Source organism: Cibotium barometz, chromosome 6, assembly GCF_041138505.1.
Source record: "Cibotium barometz isolate CiBa-2024 chromosome 6, ASM4113850v1, whole genome shotgun sequence".
Classification (NCBI taxonomy): domain Eukaryota; kingdom Viridiplantae; phylum Streptophyta; class Polypodiopsida; order Cyatheales; family Cibotiaceae; genus Cibotium; species Cibotium barometz.
Window position 1 is genome coordinate 7175001 of NC_141051.1, and position 6222 is coordinate 7181222.

A 6222-nucleotide genomic window follows, 5' to 3' on the forward strand; every position below is an offset into this window, starting at 1 on the left:
GATATATACCAACGGAGTATGCCAAGTTCTTATACTCTCGAAGTATATTAGTTATCCCTAGTGGTAGATACCTCTTAGGTATGGGCTAGGTGCTAGGATTAATAAAAAATTTACAAAATCATGCCCTAAAAAATATATACAAGTGAATCGAGACATGACGTGTCTACAGCCATGTGGAATGCTTTGGTAGGACCTGGGGTTGTCTTAGCACCTTGGGGCCGATGCCTTGGTTTCCATGGGGTGAACACTGACGTCTAAAAGATTAAGAAAAAAACCTTCAAGGACTCTATCGCCTTGATAGATGCTGGTAGGACTCTGGGGTACATTATGGGCCTTTGAGACCGATGCCCTCATCTTCATGGGGTACTCCTTATGTCAAAAAGAAAGAAAAGGATCTGTCGCCCTTGAGATACTTAGCGGCCTTTAGATTCTCTTGGCGGAGGTCTCTTGGCCATTGCTTGGGTCTCATTGGGATGGAACCTTCCTCTTTTACACACACACCAAAAAAAAAATGAAGAAAAGAAGAGGTCCAATCACCATTGCTCATATTTAGGAGTAGGTGTTTTAGAGTTTTTGTATAAAAAGTGGCTCATTTGAGAGCTTATGGACACATTGGGCCAAACTCATGTTTGAGCTCTCTTGAGACTAGCTCTCCCTCTTTTTCCATAGAGGTGCAAGCTCTTCTCTCTCCCCATTATTGTATGAGCAATTTTTCTTTTTTTTAATTCAATGTAATGAGTTGATGTTTGTCTCTCTTCTCATGTCTATTCTCTAGTATGCATGTTTCTTTGTTGATAGCTTCAAGGTTTGTGTGCATGCTAGGGAAGTAGGAGCTTGAGAATGAAGGATGCTTTGAGCTTGTGTATGCATTAGCTTAGCTTTCTTCTTGTATTGTATGCATGATTGAGTGGGATGATGAGTGAGTGAGCAATGGCAAGATTGAGCTTGTGTGTGTGTTAAGTCTATGTCAAGGTAGTAGTGTTCTTAACATTCTCTCCATTTGTGGATAAGCTTTTGTGCACCGGTACGGGTTGAATCCCTAGCTCCGAAAGGGATGCAAATCCCATTGGATTGAGCTACACGTGGATCATGCTACTCTTGCTACAAGTGAGAGAGTTTTTCGTCTCTCCACTCATTTAAATAAAAAGAAACAAGGTCTCTTGCCATATCTCTCTCAAATATAAATATTTTGATGTTTATTGATAGATTCTTGAAGGACCATAGCATTAGGAGTTGCTATGCTACATGAATTCTCTATGCTCCTCCTCACCTTCAACCCTTCCAGATGTTTCAATTTAATTTACATCAAAGTACTCCTTTAAATTAGATTTTTTTTTTCAAATACAAGCCCTTGTTCACGAACAATTACGGCGAGATACACATATTGCATCCAAAATTCGAAACCGACAAACTTGGTTCAAACTTAGGTATATATAGCTCCTAACCATCTTCAACTTCCTTCGAAAAACAAAAAAGCAAATACTAGTTTGCTTATTTTTCTCTTACAAACATTCTTAACTTCAAATTGACGATAAAATATTATTTTATCACATTTATTCTACTTCAAGATTCATTTTGCAAAGAAAGTTTATGCAATAACTGAGAAGATGTTTTAGACCCACTGTTGATATAAGCACCCAACACTACTCTTATATGCTCACATGATCCAAGAGGATTATATCGCGACATGTGACCCTGATCTTAGGGATAGATTCTGCACAGTAGCAAACATGATGTAATAATTAAAGAAATTTAAATAGAAAAGTGTATCCTGTTAAAGAAGAAGTTTAGTAGATCTAACGAATACAATTCATTTATATCTCTAATTTCTATGTATGACACTAATAAGTGATGACCTATCTCTATCTCCCACATTTCTTTGCTAACAAAGGCATTACTCCAAAGAGAGAGAGAGAGCAAGAAAAAAACATAGAACTATAAAACATGTTGAGAGACTGAAAAAGAGAGAGCAAGAGAATATATATAAAAAGAGAGATATAAAGATAATGGGAAAATAGAAAATTCATAAATATCACCACAAAGAAGCCAAAACTGGAAATTTATAATAAGATTTTTTTCCTTGAACAAATACATCAATTTTGAAGCTACCAACAAAATGTCATTACTCTCATGAAATCTCTAGGCAATTACCTTGGTTTCCAACATACGGCTCATCTTTTTCATAATGGCATTGAGTCAATTACCAGATATCTTTAGACTCAATACCTCCAAGCCTAAATTACGTACTTGCTCTTTTATAGAATCAGCTTGTTCTTTACATTCCCTAGTACATCCACCTAGATGTTCCCCAATTTCAACATGCAAATTTTCCATTATGGAAATCATGTTTAGTTGGTTGGCCTCCATGCTATCAAGAACGCGATGAAGATGATGTGTTAACTCATCTCTTAGCATATCTCCCCTTTGGGTTCCACTTCCACGAATCTCATCCCAGCATTTACGTACTCCTTGCAAGCAACCTGATTTTTCTTAGTGCGCTCACATATGTCCGTATCAGTCTATAGACGTTTAGAGCTTGATTGTCATGATAGAGACCTTGACCGAGCAAGGTGTTTCGCAACTCAAACATTGATCAGCTCAGGCGGGGTAGACAAAGCTACATCAGAATTGGAAGCTCCATACGTAGCCACTACGAAAATTGAGCAATTGTTATCATTCTAGATCTCCATTGCTAAAATCCAAAATGATAATCTTAAGGCTCTCCAAAAATCTCTTTAAATCTTAGTCAACATATAACATAACCCTAATAACCCAACTATATACCAACACTATATACATGTAGAAACCTATTATAGTTGCAAAGAAGAAACAATATATACTCTTCGCATGCCATATAATCGACTCTCTAAAGCAACCATAAAGAAAGTTTCTTACTTTTTAAGCATATTTTTCTATTATTTTAAGGCTAATATAGTCTAAGTAAAAGTAATCAAATAATTTAGCGTATATGTATTCTCTTAAGCCCATGATATTCTCTCTCTAGAACTCTCTCTGCAGTCAAACACAATGGTCTAATAAATGAAAAGTTTCTTGCTTAGCTAGCCTTGCATAGCACTATAGTAAACTCTATTTATGTGTGCACACTAAAGTATTAAACACGCAAAAATCATTATTACATTCACATTACTATACCAATTATCAATTATAAAACATTCAATGAGAGAAAAAGAGAGATAGAAATTATTTTTATGTGCGTTCTATTCTCTCTCTCTCTCTCTCTCTCTCTCTCAACCAAACATATCACCATAAATAACTCTCTTTATCTGGAAACACACAAGATAAAAATTATTTCTATGAAAAAAGTTAGAGAGAAAGTGTGAGGTGGTTCTTAACTCTCTCTCTCTCTCTCTCTCTCTCTCTCTCTCTCTCTCTCTCTCTCTCTCTCGTATATTTCTTACAAGATCCTAGACACCTCTTGCTACTCCAACCTCCTAACTATACCCCCGATGTAATGGAGCAACAACTTTAATAGTTAGCTTAGATTTATGGTCATAGGGCTAAAGTATAAATGGGGCTCGTGTACCCTCATTTGTATTTTTTGATCATATAACTTTTGAACATACATTGGAGACTTGAGCTACCATACATTGGCCTATAGAAGGTTATTTTCATCCTTTGGTGAAAGGCTAAATCACTTAGGCATTATGTGTGATTCTTGCTAATTGCATGCTAATCTACATGATGATTTGTCCCAAATCTTAGCCTATGGTTGCTTCATTTCAATTGGTATCAAAGTCTTGCTTTTGATCCGCTCTCTTTGAATTTTCCACGTTTTCTTAATGTTCTTGATTTTCTTGATCAAGAAGATGGATATGGTGACCTTGAATAGTTAAATTTTATTTTCTTTGTTCATTTCCTAACTTTTGGGGCCACGAGTTTATTGTGGACCTAATCTTGAGGGAGCCGCACCAAAATTTGAAAACTCGAGACCAAAATTGAGGGAGATTTCAATAATCAAGATTAGTGTTCTTAATCAAAATATTTTTTATTTCTCTCTCTTCCCTACTTGATTTTTGAGAGCTATGGAGCTTTCTTCTTAAGGTTTAAGCTTGCCATAGCCTGTGGATATGAATGGAGCAAGTAATGGGTTCTATTTTGAGCTCTTTGGGAAGAGCTCTTGTGTGTTTTTCTTGCCGAGAGGCCACCGTTGCTGTGCGCCATTTTTCCTCCATTCTCGGCATTGTTGCTTACATTGGATCTTGCTTAAGCTTGGTTAAGGATTAAAGCAAGCATAATATTCACAAAGAGCCTTCAATCTTTCTTCTCTTACCGTTTTGTTGGCCATGAGGATGCTGTGGAAGTTACGCACGTTTTTGTGGAGAATGGAGCTAAATAATCAACAATTCCTTGCTAACAATGCTTGTGGTAATCCTCCCTATCAAATGTGTAAGCAACAATTTCCATAAGGCAATGCTTCAATTTATTCTTCTTTCGAGATTAGGGTTTTCATGAAAAAAATCAGGGTTTCTTTCATAACTTTTGGTGAATTTCTTTAATAATCTCCTTCCTCATGTGGCTTAGTTCCTCTCATACATACATTTGGTTATTGATTAAGCCAAGATTTCATGTGCTTTTTTTCCCTCTTTGTTTCAATGGGGTTTCTCTTAAAAATTAAGATATCCACTTAATTTTTTTGGGATCTAGGGCATTCATTCTCTTCATCAAGCCTACCTCTATCCATCCATATACCACTCCTACATAGAGTAAGGTTTCTTGAGTGGATTAGGTTTTTGGGATTTCTTGCTTAAATTAGGGATTTCTATGGATATTTTGTAAAAAATCAAAGCTTAGTTGAACCCCATAGCCTCCTTCTTGATATGCATAATGGTCCTTTCAACTTTTAATACCATTTGGAAGGATTTCTATCAATAATTTCATCAACACATGCATTCTTTGGGAAGTTAACCTTGCTTGAGATTCCATCATGCATACTCTCATCGTCGATAAGTCTTCATCCTTGCATTGATTTGTCGAGATTAAGAATCAATTTCATGGATCCTTTCTCCTCTACAAGCCTCTACACATTCTTCTCCAAGAAGAGATGATGTTGTGCAAATTGGAAGAGGATTGAAGTCACTCTTGAAGCAATTGATTGGAGAGCTAAAGCTTAACCATTTGAAGCCATGGAATCAACATTCCTTTACCTCTTCATCAACATGAAATTATTGAGTTGAGTTACCTCTTCATCCAAAGTAAACTCTTGTGGTCTTGAGCTTGGATAAGCATTGTAATTTGGCATGAGTCATGCCTAGTGGTGAGTACTCTATCTTCCTCTTACCGTTCAATCTTTGATTCCCAAGCCAACTAGAATCTAGTTGAATGTTGTGTAGTAAGAGGTACCTTGGCACTTTGGAGGAGAGGCCAAGGGGAGATTTTTCTTGAACCTTCCTTACTATATGAGTGCCATGATAAAGTGGTAAGGAAGGGGACTAGGTACTTGACTGAACCAAAAGTGACATCATAGGCTTACCCCTTATCCTAATACCATCCTATGGAGCCCTAGAACACCCAAATCTGCTACTCCAACATCATCCCACTACTGTAAGTCTGCCAAAATAGTTCTACTATGGCCAGTAAGCCGAGAGGTAGACCTAGAAAGCTATCATTGGGGCAATGGAGGATAAGGAAGGAGAGGAATTGATGGAACATGGCACTATGGACACAATGGAAGAGCTTGAAGAGTAAATAGTTGGGGGAAGTACTCATAAAAATGTCTCTAGTTGAAGCAGATGCTAATGTGTGAAGTGCCCTTAAGCACACCTCCCAAAGTTTGCAAGTCATTTCAAATGATACTCTCTTGGAATTTCTTATGAATAAACTTAATTTTAAGCCACTCATGGATAGATTGGATATCATCAACCAAACCTTGAATTCAAAGTTTGATTCTATGACTACCAAAATGGGAGCCATTGAAGATCAATTGGGTCAATCCATGAATCAACACCATGAAGAAGCTATTGAAGATATAATTGGTGGGGTTTATGAGGGCAAGAAACCTATGCATGAAGTTCATTATGGTAGTCACAAGGGAGGTAAACAAGCTATGCAAGAGGCTTCTATGAAGGCTCCTTCATTTGGATTTATGATGGATGCTAGGAAACCTCTCATAAAGGATTTGAGGCTTTCTTCATTTCAACCTGCAAGTGAATAGTAAATCACCACAAGATTCATTCAAGCCTATGGATTCATGCTATGGAGATG